Below are 18352 nucleotides of genomic sequence, written 5' to 3'. Positions count from 1 at the left end.
CATGTGTCTCACAGAAACAACACTGACTCCTGGACCATGAAGACTCCCATATCTTGGGGAACCAGTTCAATAGCGAGGAGAGGAAAACTGTACGGAGAAATGTGATCACACTAACATCATTAACAAGGCTCTCCCCTGTGATTCACAAGAATGGCAAGAATATGCTCATTTAATTTTGAGAGAATCTCCCGAAGTATTTCATGTCCACTGATGCCACATCAATTGAAAATAGTTACCTTATTTTTGAAATTGCAATTTCACTTTCTTGTCTGTAAGATGTCAGTTCATTTAGCAGACATTTTTTTTTCTGTTCCTTTCTGAGCAGCAGGGGATTACTTTTGAGATGGGCACTGATGCGAACATTTCTCTTGCAATGGGGCATAGAGCACAGATTGTCAGCTGTGCCCTGCTGGGCAGGGTGAGTGGGGCCCAGGACTATAGCTCTCCAATTCTCAGGCATCATGGGCAGTATGAAGTCTACTATTGCCAACTTCCTAAGTCATGCCCAACAAGAAAGGGAACCCCTAAGTCTTCATCTGAAACCTTTTTTTCCCACCAGATTATTATGCTTATTTTACAAAATGAGCAAAGGGATATTATTGAGTGACACTCCCCAACTTGTCACCTATGCCAGCCTGTGTATCCTTACTCAATCAGGCACCTTATGCCTAAAGTACCATGGGGGACTTATGGTTCCTAAATGCACCATGCTATCATGCTCTCTCCTGGGCATGTGTAAACAGTGTCCTCTCTCTAGGCCACTGTGACCACACCTTCTACTCCTTCCCCTTAATGCCCCTAACACTCCAGTCATTAAGACATTGTCATGTACGGCAGCTAGCTTCTCACTCATCTTTCAGGAGTGTGCATGGCGGAGGGTGGTGTGGGGACCTTGCTTCTTACTCTGCAGCCTTTGGTGTCTGCAGGGTGCCTGCTGTGCAAGGGCAGTGTGGACACATTTGATGAACTGAGCAGGAATGTGAGGTGAGACCAGTGCAGCACCTGCCTCCTCCAACTGCTGGCTTTTCAGTCTTTTTAAGAACTCTTTCTATGGCTGGTGCCGTGGTGCATGCCCATAATCCGAGCAACTCAGGAGGCTGTGGCAACTGGTTCACAAGTTCAAAGCCAGCTTCAGCCATTCAATGAGACCCAAGGCAATTTAGTGAGACCCTATCTCAAAATAAAAAAAAAAAGGGCTGGGGATATGGCTCAGTAGTCAAGCGCCCCTAATTTTAATCACCAGTACCAAAAGAAACAAACAAACAAAAACAGCCTCTTCCATCAGTTTTCCATGAGTAAACACAGCCCTTCTTTGCATTGAAAATGTGGGCTCTGGAGTCCCACCATCTTGAATGGGATCCTGGATCAGTAGGATTTATTAGTAGCATAATTTAAGGTAAGTTACCTGACCTCTGGAGGCCTCCATTTTTCTCATCTGTAAAATTGGAAAGAGAATAACAACAGCCACATAAATTGTGGTAAGAATTAAATGAGGTCATCTATATATTGAGTTTAAAACAGTGCTTGGCACCTAGTAATTAATAAATGTTAGCTATTAATACCAGCTCTCTCTAATAGTTTCTGACACACACCCACCTTTTCCTGTTTAAAGCTCATATTCTCTCATATTTATTCATATTCTGGAATAAAGACAGGGATTTAAAAAAAAGAAAAAAGAAATTACTGGATGACATCTTTACCATATTTAAAAATTCTTCCTTTCATTGACATTCTCTGGTTTTAAAAATCCATGTCTGGGCTTTTAAAATTTTTTTGATTTCCAGTTATTTATTGCTAGTATATAGAAATATGATGGATTTTTTTGGTTGACCTTATATCTATTCTGAGTTAAACAAAGAGTTCTTAGATAAGACACAAAAACCACAACTAATCAAAAAATTACAAAGTTAGACTCCATAAAACATTTAAATTGTTGTTTTGGGAAAAACTGTTAACAGGATGAAAAGTAAGTTACAGACTAGAAGAAAAAAATTGTGTGCAATAAAGGACTTATATTTAGAATATATAAAGAACTCTCAAAACTCAACAATAAGAAAACAAAAACCCCAGTTAACATAAAGGACAAAAGACTTAAACAGATATTTCACCAAAAAGAATATACAGAAGGTAGATAAGAACAGGAATAGATGTTTGCTATCATTAGTCATTAGAGAAATGAAAATTAAATCATGATGGAAGACTACTACACACCTGTACAATGGCTAACCTGCAAAAACCAAACCAACAAGCCAAAACAACAAAGAAACAGAAAAGTACCTACAATATCACATGCTGAAAACAACAGAGCACAACTGGAACCCTCGCACATCGTTGGTAGGACTGTGAAGCACCACAGTTTGACATTTTGTTATAAAGTCAGACATACACTTAACATATGACCCATTAATCTCACAGCTAGGTATTTACCCTGGAAAAACAAAGTCTTAGGTTCATTCAAAATCCTATACACAAATATTTATAGCAGCTTTATTCATAATCACCAAAACCTGGAAGTTACCTGAATGAATTGAGCCAGTGAATGGATTAACAAACTGTGGACAATGCCCAACATTAGAATACTCATGAGAAAATAAAAAGGAAGACAAGTGGCCACCAGGGATTACAGATGGAAGAAGGGTGTGACTTCAAAGGGGTGGCACCAGAGAGCTTTGAGGGTGATGGATCTATACTGTATTCTTACGGTGCACAAATCCATGCATATGTTATAATTCACAGACCCATCACCTTCCCCGAGAAAAAAAGTCAATCTTACAATATGCAAATTTGAAAAATGAAAACAAAATTTAAATTACTAAGAAAATTTGGCAAATGAAAGACAGAAAAGAGATGGAGCAAAGAGTAGGGGCACTGGTGACCCCATTTCATATAAGAGAGGGTCAGAGCACACTGTCAAATGCTGACCACAACCAATGGAGGCTCAAGTGTATTATTTAAAGATCAAAGGCAACCACAAGAGGAAGTCAAAATAGCACAGTAAGAACCAAAAGTAAGGAAGAAGACAGGGAGGAGAAGGTGAGAGGTGATATAAGGGAGTTCAATCCCCATCTCTCATAGCAGCAAGTCAATAAATGATGTCTCAGTGTGATAAAGAAAGAAATAACAGTGTTGTCATATTATTTAGAGATTAAAATTTAAACTCTCCCCTTGCCCTCTTCAAGTTTATCATCTCTTCTATTCCGAAAGCCAAAAAGAGCAAGCACCTAACTCACTCAACCAGGGCTCACCTACAGACTGTTTTCTCCTTCATTACCACTTTGTGCACTACTTCATTTTTTAAACCATGGCATTTATTTGCCATGCCCACTGGGCCACTCACTAAGTTCTAATCTCTGTTCATTTGCAGAACAGTAAAAATATATCTCAGGTCAACAAATGGTCAGGTTCTTCCCAGCCCATGTGACCACGCTTATCGTGTCCCAGGGTCAGGGAGATCCATTATCCAAACATTTCAACATCCAAAACAACAATGCCTCTTATTTTTCTTAAGGACAAGGAAGTCTCTCCTGAGGTTTCATCTTGAATTCAAACTCAGTTGTCTAAAGGCCTAGTCTGTGTGCACATGGGGCCTTCATGGAATAGGTTAATGGGCCAGGAGTTACCACTGGCCAAAAAGCTAATATGAACAGGCTCTGGGAAGAATAAGTCTCCTGGGATTATGTCCCTCAGGGCTGCTGTAGGGTGCCAGGATGACATCTTGCTCCCATCCTGCAACTACCAGACCCTTCAATCACTACATGGCACAATTATTGCAAAACACCTAGATAAATCTTCCATGAATGTCATCAGTCCCTCCTCTGGTTAAGAATGTACAATGTCTCTGTCTGGCTCAAATATACCATCTCCACGAAGTGCTTTTTGAAAACTCACCTGCTGATTCTCCCCAAACAACAGAGATATAGTCCTATAATTGCAAACATTTGCAGCTTACAAGTCTTTCTGTATATTTATGATGTATGGGTTTCACAGCAGCGTTGAGGGGCAAATGTCAGTTCCTTTGTTTTCCACTCCAGAAGCCCAGAGACTGCTGCACACCATGGATTCAGTATATATTTATTTGACTTTTTGGATTTATTAAGCACAACATTTTGTCCTAAAGTTCTCTGTAAAAACAGCCTCAAGTTGTTGTTTTTTAGGATGGAAATATCTATAAAAATATACAACAAATGAACAATATCTAAAATAAGCAAATATATGACAAGTAGCAGGTAGCACAAATTTATGCTTATAGGTCAAAACAAAGAGGAAGGCAGGTTTAAGGTTGAAATACCCCCATCTTTTTTCCTTATGTATTTTTTTCAAACCTATTTTGCAAAGTTGTATTTATTTTCTTAGAAAAATAGTCGGTACATCCATATGCATAAGGACAAAAGGTCAAATGCAAGTAAATACAGTAAATTAGATAGCTCCATGCAGAATTTGCAAGAAAAGTACAAACTCTCCTGTTCCTCTTAGCATTGCCAAACTGAGGTTACTGCTCTCTGAGCATCTTTTCTGGGCAGAGACAAGATAAAGGGCAGCCAGACACTTCTGCACACTACTTTCTGGGTAAGGGTTGGAAATACATCAGCAGAATAGAAACACCTGAAGTCTACATCCACCATCTTTGGGCCTCAATGGCATTTATGTATCACAGACAGATCATTTTAGAAGGAGCTGAGTTTGCATCTTCTGGGTTTATGTTTCCAACTGGCTGCCGAACATCTCCAAGTAAATGTCTTAAAATCAACACATCCAAAATAAACACATTATCTCCACCACACGACCCACCACACACACATGTATGTGTGCATGCACACACACGCATGCACACACACACACATGCACACATTCTTGCCACCTGTTATTTCTCTTGTAATATGGATCTAAGCAATATCCCTCAAGTCAACCACACTCGAAACCAAAAACTCCTTCTATCAATAATTCGTCAGTTTTACCTGCTATCAACCCTCTCCAAAACACATCTCCAATTCCTACCGCCCTTTCCAGTCCCACTACAGCTTCTTGTGTTCACACTCTCTCCACTTCTCACCCACACCCCTTAAACCACAGCTCTGATCTCAGTAGGCCACCCTCCAGGGGTGTAGGTGGAAGTGAGAAGGCTGGGAGTCCTGCATTTGAATGTTCTCCTATCCCTGCAATTAAATTTTCATGTTGTTTCTCCAATTTTCTTCTCTAGATCTAGATCAGTCATCCACAGAATTGGGTAAAACTCACTTGGCATAGTGTTTAAGGGCTTCCAGGATTTGATCAGGGCCTAACCACCCCAACATGCTACATCCCAGCCACACACACATTCCCTGTGCTGCTCACACACCTGGTGCCTCACAGTCAATCTCCTGCACTTCCTCAGTCTGATACAGCCTCCTCTTCCAACTCTGTCTCTTGAGATCACCTTCATCTTCCCAGGCCCAGCTACAGAGGCTCTTTCAGAGACCACAACAGTAATTCAAGAATTATTTTCTTCTTGGCATCTCCACACTTATTCTTTTATATTCTTACTTATTTTATGAGTTTAATCCAGTAGAGCAGATGGAGCTGGAATTCCCCGATCCTGAGATGTAGAGAAGACTTGCTCAGAGGTCCTACTGGAAGCTCTCAGGAAGCCCAAATCCTCCAGAGATTTCTAAAAGGTCAGGGGACTTACGTTCCGGAGTTATGTTTGGTTCCAGGTTCCTACTTTCAAACAGCTGTCTTTGTTCGACTCCTTGTGGTCTCACAAACATGGCCTGAGCTGTCAGTGATACTCCCTCACCATATCAAACACAATGAAACTCCTACCCCTGCAAAAAAATCCACATGAAACAGCAGATTTACTGCTATATGGGTGGAGAAGAGAAAAGCTTTCTATCTCAGGCATCAATAACAATTTCCCATTGATTGAGGGGCATCCCTGACCCTCAAATAACCTTTGACCACCATCCCAACACAGGAAAATTTCATCTGGCCCAGCATCCTCTCAGTCACCATCTTCAAACCAGTGTTGGGACTCCTCTCTTTTATTTGCTTCTTCACTATTGTCACCTCTCACATAGAGCCAATTCTTGCCCTTGCCTCAGGAGGTGCAGATAAGCTGTCCTTATTGTTGCCTGCTCTAGCCAGGTTACAACTGTTCCCTCCTGCAGCTTTTAATAAGATATTTCTCCAAAGGCAGCCCCCCAAGCGATTCTGTGCAGCTGTAGAGAACATCTATTTCCCATCTTGACATGCATCTGGCTCCCCCAAGTAGGCTCCATGAAGTAGAAATGACGTCTCAATCCATCCTTCCAGTACTCAGCACAATGTATTATACATATTAAGCCCTTAAAAACTGACTAAAATTAAACTCATTCTTCAATATGAAAAGTAGAATGCAAATTAAAAGTAAAAACAAAATTTTCCCCCTGAGAATAGCAGGAGTGTGACTCATACAACACACTCACATCAATGGCACCCCTGGTATATTTTTAATAAAATAGGGCTGGTGCAAACCCTCCCTGGAAAATACAGAAGCAGCTGTTCAAATGGATCCAGCAATTCTGGAGGAGAGTAGAAGAAAACTGAAGGTCGAGACATCTGTAGTGACTCAGGATGGGGCTTTCACAGTTCTCCATAACCATGGAATGTCTGCATGTCCACTATAGCAGGGAGAGAACTTGGCTTTCTGGGAACATGCCAAACCTCTGAGTAAGTGGATGGTAACAGGGAAAGGGGGCCTATTTTTAGTTCACTCCTCTCCACTGTATTTTTGTCTTGCACCTCCTAAAATTAGACTTGCTGACTGAGGCTGTATGTAACCAGGGTGGCATGCTGATGAAACCATCACTTCCCCAAAGGAGACCTGTCTTCTCTGGCAGTCCTTCCAAAGGCTCTCCGCCTTCTTGATGTCTTGGCAAGCTTAACCCTACCCCAGAAGGAAGAAGGTATAGCCCTGCATGGGCAGAGCGTCACTAAAGCCTCTAAAGTCGCAAGACTCTTTAAGTATTAGAACATCAGACTCAACATCAACTGCCTTTGATGGGCCAGCTACTATTCTGATCACTAGTATATTTAATTTCAAGAACCAAAAATATTTCTACTGGCAGGAAATATGACAGTGTTATAGAAATGTAAGGCACTGATTATAGAAAAAGTAACACACACACATTTTTAAAGAAACCACATTTTAAAGATTCTAATAATCTTTGGTACTTATGCTGTTCATATGAGTAATAACACCATAAAAAGAATGGTTTTAAAGTTGATGAATCTTAAACAAAACACAGATTTTACATTTTGATAACAATTCTGATGTTCATAGTGGGGGAGGCTGTGCATGGGAATTCTGCACTTTATGCTCAATTTTGCTGTCAACTAAAACTGTTCTAAAAATAAAGTCTACCAAAATGAAATCACATGCATACAGGTACATTCTAATGTGTGTATGGAAATACTTTAAAGAAAAGTATAATGTGAAATCATCATGTCACTGAAGTCACTGGGTGGGGGGAATGGTGGAAACCCCAGGTAATACCAATGGCCAAAAGCTGGTCCATTAGAATTGGAAATCTGGAAAGTGTACTTGTCCCTGAACTGATGGATACCTGATTAATGTTATTAAAAAAGTGAATCAGAAACCTTGCAAATCAGGAAATAAAAAAAGGTTCCTAACAAGCCATGTACTATGGAAGGGGGTTAGAAAAACTTTGTGGTAGGAGAATTTTTAAAAACAGTAGTCTCAACTTTTTGTGGAATGAGGTTAAACATAACTCAAAAGCAAGAAAAGTGAATCTTCCAAAGTGTTGCTATGATTTCTTTTTAAGAGAGGCAATTTAGTTCAGCTTGTGTAATGCTATGTTATAGGGGACAAAGTTCAACTGTACTATGTCAAGGGTCAAGAGTCAAGGCTGGGTCAAGGTGAGGTGAGGGAGGTGCTTAGGGAGCAAAGTTAAGGAGATGAGTACCCAGAGTGAGTACCCTCATCTTCTTGCTCTGCCCTCTACTCTGGTGAGGAAGACAGCCATTTAAACCAGATCCAGAAATGACTGAAGTCCATTATCACCCAGTTCCCCCTCCTGCTACACTCCATTCTTGACTGTAATGGATATACAATCCTTGGTATTCTTCCCTTTTCATATGTCTAATCTGAGGGTAGAGACTGCAGCCTATCAACATGACCTGCAACAAACCCCAGATATTAGATTAATTTATGCCCATAAATTGACTGGTAGATTTTCAGATTTACTAAGGGAATATGAAGAGAGTGAAAAAAACATTTATTTCTCAAACTTCTTCAAATTATAGTTTAAAAGAATTGATTAGGGAAATACTCAATAGAGGAAAAAATGCAAAAACTTGAACAAAGGAGATAGGAGAAATGTTTGCAGCCTCCCCATTATAAGAAGGAAGGTGGGAGCCAGACATGGTGACACACAACTGTAATCCCAGTGACTCAGGACTCTGAGGCAGGAGGATCAAGAGTTCAAAGCCAGCCTCAGCAACTTAGCGAGACCCTGTCTTTAAATAAAATACCAAAAAGGGCTGGGGATGTGGCTCAGTGGTAGAGTGCCCCTAGGTTCAAATCCCAGTACCAAAAACATTTTTAAAACAAACAAACAAACAAAAAAAAAAAACCAAAAAGAATGGAGGTGAGGAATGTTTGATAGATTCCCAGGGAAAGAAGCAGATCTGTGAAGGAGATTGCTCTCCCTCTGTCTCTATAGCTACCTCTACAGACATTCACATAAGAGAAACACACACGTGGCATATTAAGAGACAGATCAGGTTGCCAGATAAAATATAAGATGTCCAGCTAAATTTGAATTTCAGCTGAACAATAAGAATTTTTTTAGTATGACACATTTGCACTATACTTATACTCAAATAATTATTTGCTGAAAGTCTAATTTAACCGAATGTCTTATATTGTTATTTGCTAGCTCCAGCAACAGGGATAAAGCAATAAAGCAAATCTAGGTAGAGCTAGGAAAGGTGAAGGAGACAAAAATAAAAATACAAATGGAAGAAGTGAGACCACTTGTCAAAAGCAGACAGGTTACCCCTCACGTCTCATGTTTTCTGCGGTTGTTCTGTTGCAACTCCAGGTCAGCACAGAGACCTGCCGAGGCTCACCCTGGCTCTGCCCTTCTCATCTGGTCATAGTCTAGCCCCATCATGCCAGCAAACATCCATTAGGAACAGGGAGCTCCCAAGAAGAGGCAGAGCCACTGTGTGGCAGGTAAGCCAGGCAAATTGCTTTGTGCTTGCTGAAAGATCATCCTATAATGGATGTTAAAATGATCCAGGGTTGCAAGGAATTGACAGGAGTCTCCAAATAAGCATCTAGAAATAGCAGTTATCTGTCCATTGATTCTGAAATGCATTACTCCTGCAACACACTCAGCATTTCTGTAATCAGAAACAAAGGCTTAATCAGATTTTAGAATTGAAAAGCTCCTTCAAATCAGAGATTCTGCATTTTTCTAGAAAATAAAGACAAAACACAACAAAACAGTACAAGGAACTTGGGGTTTTGAACACATAGCAACACAGGACAGTAGAACTAAGCTGCAGCTTCTGTTTTGAGATGGCCACATCTGGAAATGAAGGTCCCCCAGGGGCCTTTCCTCAGGTATGGTGGGAGCAGCTGATGGAGTCAGCAGTGCACATGTGTGACATTAAAGGTGCTCTGTATGAGTCTGCTCGAGTGGCTGGGACAAAGCACTATGGACAGGGTGGCTCAAACACCAGGATTTCTTTTTTTTTCTCATAGTCCTGGAGGCTAGAAGTCCAAGATCAAGGTGTCAGCCAGGTTAATTCCTTCTGAGGCTACACTCCAGGGCTTCTGGATGGCCTTCTTCTCTCTGGTCTCATGGGGTTGTCCCTGTGAGTGTGTGTGTGTGTGTGTGTGTGTGTGTGTGTGTGTGTGTGTGTGTGTCTATGTCCCAGTCTACTCTCAATAAAACCAGTTTTGGTGGTATAGGGCCTCTTCCACCAGCCTTATTTTACCTAAATTACCTCTTCTAAGACCTCATCTCTAAATACATTCCCATTTTGAGGAACTGTGATTAGAACTTCCAGATGTGAATGTGTTGGTGGGAGAGGGCAGTTTCATCCTGTAACACATGATTCTGGACATGGTGGTGAGGCTACTGCTACTGGTGCCTCTGATATAGACCAAAAAGAATAATTGTGAGAGCAGCTCAGCAGGTCCTTCTGCTGCAGTGTGGTCTGTACAACACACTAGGTCTGAGTTCTTCATCTGTGAAACAGGATCCTTCAATTTAGAACTCACCCCTCGTAACGAGCGTATCAAGGTTCAAAGAGATGTTAAAATAAGTCCACCCCTTACCTCACAGTGTTATCTATAATGAAATATTAATACTGATAATTAATGGCAGATGTTAATAGTGCACATCCAAATGCTACATCTCATAGTTTAGCTTCCAATTTCATCTCAGTTGGGATTCAAATTGAGCCACAGCTAAAAATTATTCTGAGGGCTTTAGGAGGGTGTTCTATACATACAGAGAAAATTCTGGGAGGAGTGCATTTTTGGTGTAACCTCTTAAATTCTTTTTATGCTGGTTTCACCAGCAGCAGTGGTGTGGCTATGCCATATCCCCAACAACCCAAGGGAAAGTGTGCTCTTAATTATCTATTGTTCATCTCCTGAGCAGATCCCATGGCTGGGCACCCAACTCACTCATACTGCTGATGCTGGGAAGGGCAAGGCAAGCATATCCCACTTCCTCAGGGAGTTTTACCAACACCCAGTGAAGACAGGCAATCAAAAACTCATCTCAATTGCAATGGTGTTTAGGTTTGAATGCTGGTGAAGGCTTGAAGGCTTGAAGGCTTGGTGCCTATCAGACATGAATGCTGCAGTGAAATGTGCACTTTTGTTTTACACGTGTTCATATTAATTCCTAAGCAAAAAAAATTTTAGCAAAATGGAAAAGAGCATCCACATGTAAAATATCATCGACAATGAATAAGTTTATGGTCCTTGCTTCCTGCTAAGCACTGCACATGCATTAATTTGTCTTGATAGTGACCATAATTAAATAGAAAGCTTTCTAATTAAGGCACAGAAAACTTAAGTAATCTGGCTTTTCAAAGCCACACAGCTTGGATGGAAACATATGTAGTTTGCTCAGAAATCTTAGCCACCATGGCTGAAAGAAGGGGATACATTATCATACTAAGGTCCTATTGGAGCAGCACTATCAGAGAAGGCCATCATGGCCAGTCCTACTCCCAGTTTTAGGGGTTTTCCCAGCCATCTCTGCCACAACCATAGCCCAGGAGGCAATGAGGTTGAAGGAACAGAACGCAGGTAACGGATCCCTTCTAGCAGCTATGTGACTCTGAGCCAGTACTTAACCTTGCTGTGCCTCAGTTTTTCCCTCTCTGAAACTACCTTGGTGACAAGTATGACTGTGGTGGATGCTATGGGTGCTCCAGGCACAAGTGCTCAGCCTAGCCCCAAACCTGGCTTCAGACAATGGCCTTTTGGGCTAACTGCTGTGATCTCTGCCAGAGGAACTCCTAGATGGGGACATGGACTACTGGAAGTGCTATGGGAAGAACAAGAATTGGTGGGCAGATCAAGGAAGGCTCTGCATAGTCTCCCAGGGATTCCCAGCAGGGTAGAGGCCCCAAATAAACTACATGCATTCAACTTCTTATCTCAGAATTACCAGTGGGTCTGTGTCAGAAATACTGAGCTGGGTAATTATACTTGGCAGCACGATGCCCTGACTCCAGGTAAGATGGCTACATTCCAGAAATTATGGTGGGCCAGAGGGCCCTGTGGGTTAGTGCTCTGGGCATCAATCAAAGCAGCACATCAGGGTGCCCATGATGAGTTGATTCCTGCTGGTTGGGTTCTCCTGGCATCTGGACAGTAAAGCAACATGTTCCAGAATAATGTGTCCTGATATCGCTGCCACATTTTAGTTAATTTCTCAAAAGAACAAGAGCATATGTGAGCTTGCATGAGTTTTAAAACAGTTCTTCACATAAGCCTTAGGAGCTAGTATCATGTGGTCACATCTCCACCCCTCATTCGATATCCCTTGATTTTTACATTTGAGAATCCAGCCTTTGAAGAACACATTTACAGCTTTAGAATAGTTTTTCTCTTCAGGCATTATCTAGCAACAATTAGAATGAAATGGAACCCAAGCAAAATGAAGCAAAAAGAAAACCAACAGTGCCTCTAAGTCTCTGTGCACCTGTCATACAGTGAGGACCTGAGAGGCAAAGGACAGAGAAGCCCAAGGTGACACAGAGGGAGCTGGTGAGGCCCATGTGAGGAAGCTCAGCTCCTGGGACACCTGACCAGAGGTAGCCCAGCTTTCACACACAAATAGCCATATGACTGGTCCTGCCAAAATACCGCCAGAAGAAATAACATTGAACTTTACAAAGTTCACAGTGTCTTCCAGGTCTATCACTTGAGTACTGTTCTTATCCAAGCCAAACAGGGAAGACTGGCACTGTTGCCAATGGAAATTTTATGCCTTGAACACAAAACTTTGTGGTTCATTTGGACATAAGTCAGTGGTGGGCATGGAATGGTGTTGAATGGTTCTGGTGAGGAAAAGAGCCATGTATTTTCCCCATGAGGGTCAGGAATGGATGATTCAACTGAAAATCTGATTAAAAAAGGAAGAGGAGATTGGGCTAAAGTGAAACCCTCAAAAGTAAAGAGGAACTAGTATGTGAGTTTGCACATGGCTGGAGAAATGAACAAGATGGAAAATGGCGGGGTCACGGGGGGAGCAACCCAGAAGAAAATACAAAATATTTTTCTGATATTGCTTAGCTCATAAGTAATTATTAAACATTGCCTTAGATTTAATTTCTTAGAAAACTCCCCTAAGAGATCTTAGCATCCATCCATGCTAAGATCCTTCACCAGCACAATCAGGAACCTTTTTTTTCTTTAGTGATTGCCTCAGGTTCATCTTTAACATTATATATGCAATATATATATATATATATATATATATATATATATATATAATTATACTATATACATTCTCTCTCTCTCTCTCTCTCTCTACACACACACACACACACACACACACACACACACACACACACACACACACACACACACACACACCTCCATAACATACACTTCTGCTGGCTATCTCTACACCCAGAGGTTTTATCTCACAGTTTGCTTTCCTACTAACAGTCACAAGATACATTTTGTCAGAGATGAAAGAATGCTGAAGGTGAAAATTCTTCCATATTTGGTGACCTTAGGCTTAAGGGGAGTTGCTGACAGGGAGAACTGCTTTAATGATCATCCCCCATGTTTTATATGCTTTGAGGAGAGAGCACCAGCTAAGCTAGATGTCCTTGGACCAGCCAGAGAACTGCAACAGTTTCACAAAACATTGTTATCTGGGCTTTGCTTGGTCTCAAGGTTTATTTGAATACAAACTAGCAAGGGAGGCTGTGATAGGGACCCAGAGCTTCTGGACACTCCTGCTAAAAGTCACCTTTATGGACTGTCCTTGGGAGGGAAACCAAGCCACTATATTTCTCCACCTTGTGGATCAACCCTTCAGCTATAGGGAGAGCTAAAAACCCTGCTCACGAAGTCCCCAGCAAAACAGGAGACAGACCGAGTGGGGAAGTGGAGGGACTAAATCTCAGTGATGTACAGAATTTACAGCAGAAAACTTGCACTAACATGGGTCTCATTTTTGTAAAACTGGAAAGCCTATAATAGTTGATCTCAAACGCCCTTCTGAATTAGTGAAAGCTTGCTACAGAACTCCCTGATTCTGTAAAATCACCTATATTTTGAGTTAAATGAGTTTGTTAATGTTCATTAAAGGTTTTTAGCTATAGAAGATTGTTAACATATACAAATGGAGTGAAGTAGAATAACCCCCCAGATATCACCATCCAGCTTCAGTGCTTATCAGCTCATAGCCAATCTATGTCTCCACACCAATCACTTCCCTCCTCCAAATCCTGGCTTGTTCAAAACATATATCCAACATTGTATCTTCCACAGATTTTATTATAAAAGAAAATAACTCTTAAACAATAACAATATTATTAAATAAAATAAGTCATAAAATTAATTTGCTTATATAAACCAAAATAAAGAAAATATCTGTGTTCAAATTTCCCTGATTAATTTAATTTTTCATAATTTTTTATTTGTTCTTTTTAGATATACATTACAGCAGAGTGTACTCTGACATATTATATGAACATGGAGTATAACTTATTCTATTTAGGATCCCATTCTAGTGGTTCACCACGATGTGCAGTTACACAGATGGTGTATTCATATATAGACATAAGAAAGTTGTGTCTGATTCATTCTACTGTCTTTCCTGATGAGTTTTAAATGAATATTTTGCTCAGGCAGTGAAAGACCAAGCCATAGCATTTGAACCTCAGCATCCCGGAACTGCCATGAGACCCAAGCAAGTGTGTCCTCTGCTTTAGAGAGGGACAGGGAGCCAGGCAATTTAAAATTCTCACCCAGGTATCACCTTAAACCTTCCAGGGAAATGTGTGTCCTTCCATTCAGTGACGTGGTCTGCTGCTGCCAAAGCTGCTCATCAAATGACAAATCTAATGGCAGCTGGGAAAGCAAAGCCTCCTCCAAATGTCTTAAATATCAATTATTTCTCTGAGTGGATGTTAAAGGATACCCCCAGATCTCCACGCACACATGGTTGGTCACCCCAGTTGAGATGAGGCCACAGCTGAAGCCACGTGGTTCTGACCTCTTGCTGATTCCATGTAGTTCCTGCAACTCTTGTGGACCCAGGTCCCCTCAGCTTATTCCATAGAATGAAAAAGAAGACAAACCCTTAACTCCCCAGACAGCCTGCAGGAATGGGGTACTGGCAAAGTGGTTTTGGATACCCAGAAAACCTACAAGGTAACTTCTGTTTCCCTGTTTGGAGGTTATTTTCAGACTCTCCCACTGTGGATAACTCAGGCTCCCCACCTAGATCTTCATTTCTGGTGTCTGACCTCTGCTTTGCTCTGAACTTTTGACTTGTATGTATCAGTACAAGATTTGTCCAGTTGTTTTCTGTTCTCTGAAATAATAGTAGCTACCATTTATTAAGCAGGCACTTTGTAAACAACAGCTGCTGTTGTTAGCTTATTGAATCCTTTCAAATCCCCCTTGATTCATTTATTCCACATGTATTTTCAAAGGTCACCATGAGACAGGAGCCATCCAAATTGTTGAGGATGCACTGTGAGCAACACAGACCAAACTGCCTTCCTTTGGGAGACTTCTGTGCTAGGAGCAACCTTCCCTAGAAGTGGCCATTGTGATTCCCACTAACAGATAAGGAACCTGAAGCTCAGAGTTGTTAAGTAATTCACTTGATATTCTATAGCTAGGAAATAATAGCACACCTGGGATTCGATTTCCAATTGGCATAAGTCTAAAATCTATAGATTTTTGTTTTAAACATACTATGCTGCATCATTACATAATCCTAACTAAAACAGTAAGTGCTGACCCGTGGGCTGTGGGACACAAACACGCCTTTAGCTTTTACACCTTTGAGTTTTAGACCCTGTACATGGTACAGGTAGAATCCTGCTTCTACCACCCTGAATGCACATTTCTACTGCTCTATTATGAGCAAATCTTATTAAAATGGAAATCTACTGCTACCAGATGGAAATCTATTGCTACCATCTACAAAACAGGTACACTGTGTACTTTCTGTGAGTTTTTAAAGCAAAGGTACAGGATCTACTCTTTTACAGAACAATAGAAAATTGGAATGGTGATGTTGTGCCAAAGGATACTTAAGTGCTTTTAAAGTCACGCCCAAATACTAATTGTTGCTGCCCCTAAAGTTACTTCTGATCTAATTGCATTTGTTTTATCAAATGTTCTTACTGAAATTTGAATGTATTGAACATGCACTGGCTTTCAAGTCTTAGGCAAGGGGAAAATGTAAAGTAGTGATTTTTTGGTCATTGCAAGTTTGCCTAGTGACTTACAGGGTCTACAGCAAAGTCAGTAGCTCAGAAAGGCAGTTCCTGATAGGTGCTGGCACTGACCTAGGCATGCACCCTCTCTTTGAGTCACTCACTATTACCATGTGACCATGGGCCCCAAGACCCTCTTTCAGCCCTCACCCGACTTGATTTTTCAAGAGACAGCTCAAATAATAGAAGAAGCAAGCATAGGAAGAAGCAATATGACTAATTCAGAGGTCAAGAGCGCTCTTTAAAGATGAGACTTCAAGGAACTCTCAGGTGGGAAATGATGAAGAGGCAATAGAACCTTCAGAATTCTGGTCTGAGAATCCAATTCTCTAGTCAACATTTCCATGACTGAGCAGTGATCCATGACAAGCTTAAGGTTCTCTGGATTCAGGTTCTAAACTTTCCTGAGACACAGACTCAGGAATTCTGTGCAGCCAAAGCTTGATGATGGTCAGTCAAGGTTAAGGACGTGGTCTCCTGAAACTGAGCTTAAGTGGCATTGACTGTCCCCACTGTGTGCTCAGCATCAGAGACCCTATCTTTCTGAGCTCATCCCCAGGCAGTTGTAAGCTAAAGACAAGACAAAACTGAGTTCCTCTGCATTGTGGCCACTTCTGTAATGTTGATTCTCTGCTGCAAACCGTGGGTTTAACTCAAATGGAAACTTGCAATTTTTTTTTTCTATTTAGAGGGGGAAATCAACAGAGCAAGTTGGGGAAAACAATGGATCCACAAAGAAAAAGAAAAGAAAAGAATGGTCATGGGAGCAGGTTAGGCATACAGGAAGGAAATCCGGAAGATGTGTCCAGGATTTGGAGAATGGGATCCATTGATTTCCTGGTTTTTAGATTCAAATAGGTAGAAGCAATCCTTGAGAATTGCTTCCCTGAGAATTCCAGTAGACTCAATGCCCTTTGAGTTTACATCAAAGAGCAGTTGGCTTACTAGTTCAGAGCAAGGACTGGTGCCATTCGGCTGGGGTTCAAACCACACCCTGCCCAGTTAATAGCTACGTGCCCCTGGGTGAGTCACTTCTCTCTCTGCCCCAGGTCCATCATTGCAAAACAGCACTATCAGTGTTGACCTCACTGGATTACAAATATGAATTTAGAATCCATATTACATGCTTAGCATAGTACCTGAGGCACAATAGCTATTCAGGTGATGTTTATGATTATTGCTATACACTTTATCTACTAGAGAACTCCAAAAAGGCTTGTTCTACATGTATTGAGCCCAGATAGCTGTCACCAGCAAGGTTTAAAAATAGGTCATTCCCCAAATCTCCAATAACATGTGTTTTGGTAAGTTATTTATTCTGGTGATTCATCCTGTATCATCATATTTAAAATTATTATAAGCTGTTCCTCAGTGGGAGCAATCTGTTTAGGATACATATGATAACTTGTGTAGGTTTCATTCACTTATAAATCGCTCAACACTTCATGATGACTGAATTCTACCGTGTGGGGTTGAATTCATCAGGGAAACTTTAATACTTATTCCTATTCTTTCTATATATTTTGTCCCCCACCAGGGGACATTTCACAATACCCGGGGACATTTTTTATTGCCATGTTTGAGGGATTCTACTGGCATCTGGTAGGCAGAGGCTAGGGTTGTGATTAAGTATCCTAAAATGAACAAGGCAGCCCACTCCTCCAACAAGAATTATCTGGTCCCAAATATCAGTAGTGACAAGATTGAGAATCCATGTTCTAAAACAAAATGACCACCCTCTGTGGCCCCTACTTAACCTAAACCAAACTATGAAACCAGGAGAGTGTCCAGTAGCACAAACTGAAAGAGAAAGAATTCAGTCTTGTGCAGACAGGGAAGTTTAGTGATTTATATTTTTCATTGTGTCATTTCACATGACACTTGACTTGCTTGAACGTAGAACCAGGGAATGAAGTCCAAGGTGTCATTATCTATCACCTTCCCATTTACCACCAGAACTTGATTTTGCAATGCCTCCTCAGCTGTGAACTTTGGCAGGGCCTGGCACATGAGGCTCCCAGTGAGGTGGAAAGACACACAGGAAACTCAAGGAGCCTGTACCGGGCGGCAGGAGTCAAAGGTAGGTGACCCGAACAGTAGAGGTGGGTGCTGCCTAGGAATAGAAGAGACAGATACCTGACCCAGGCTGGTTTGGAATCAAATCCTGAAGCTTTCAGAGCTACCTGAGGTCTACCTGTCACAGCGGAGCTAGGTAGTGGTTGCTTCTGAACATTGAGAATCTTTCCCTATAATGCAATCCAAGCACCGGAAGCTCCAAAGCAAACCAGACACTAAATAAAACAGGTCTTACCGGAGGTGCTGATGGTGGGGGAGGGGGAGGAGCTTCTAGAGGCAGGGGAGGTGGAGG

This window comes from Ictidomys tridecemlineatus, unplaced genomic scaffold (genome assembly GCF_052094955.1).
Source record: "Ictidomys tridecemlineatus isolate mIctTri1 unplaced genomic scaffold, mIctTri1.hap1 Scaffold_350, whole genome shotgun sequence".
NCBI classification, from domain to species: Eukaryota; Metazoa; Chordata; class Mammalia; order Rodentia; family Sciuridae; genus Ictidomys; species Ictidomys tridecemlineatus.
Note: the sequence above shows the minus strand (reverse complement) of the source record.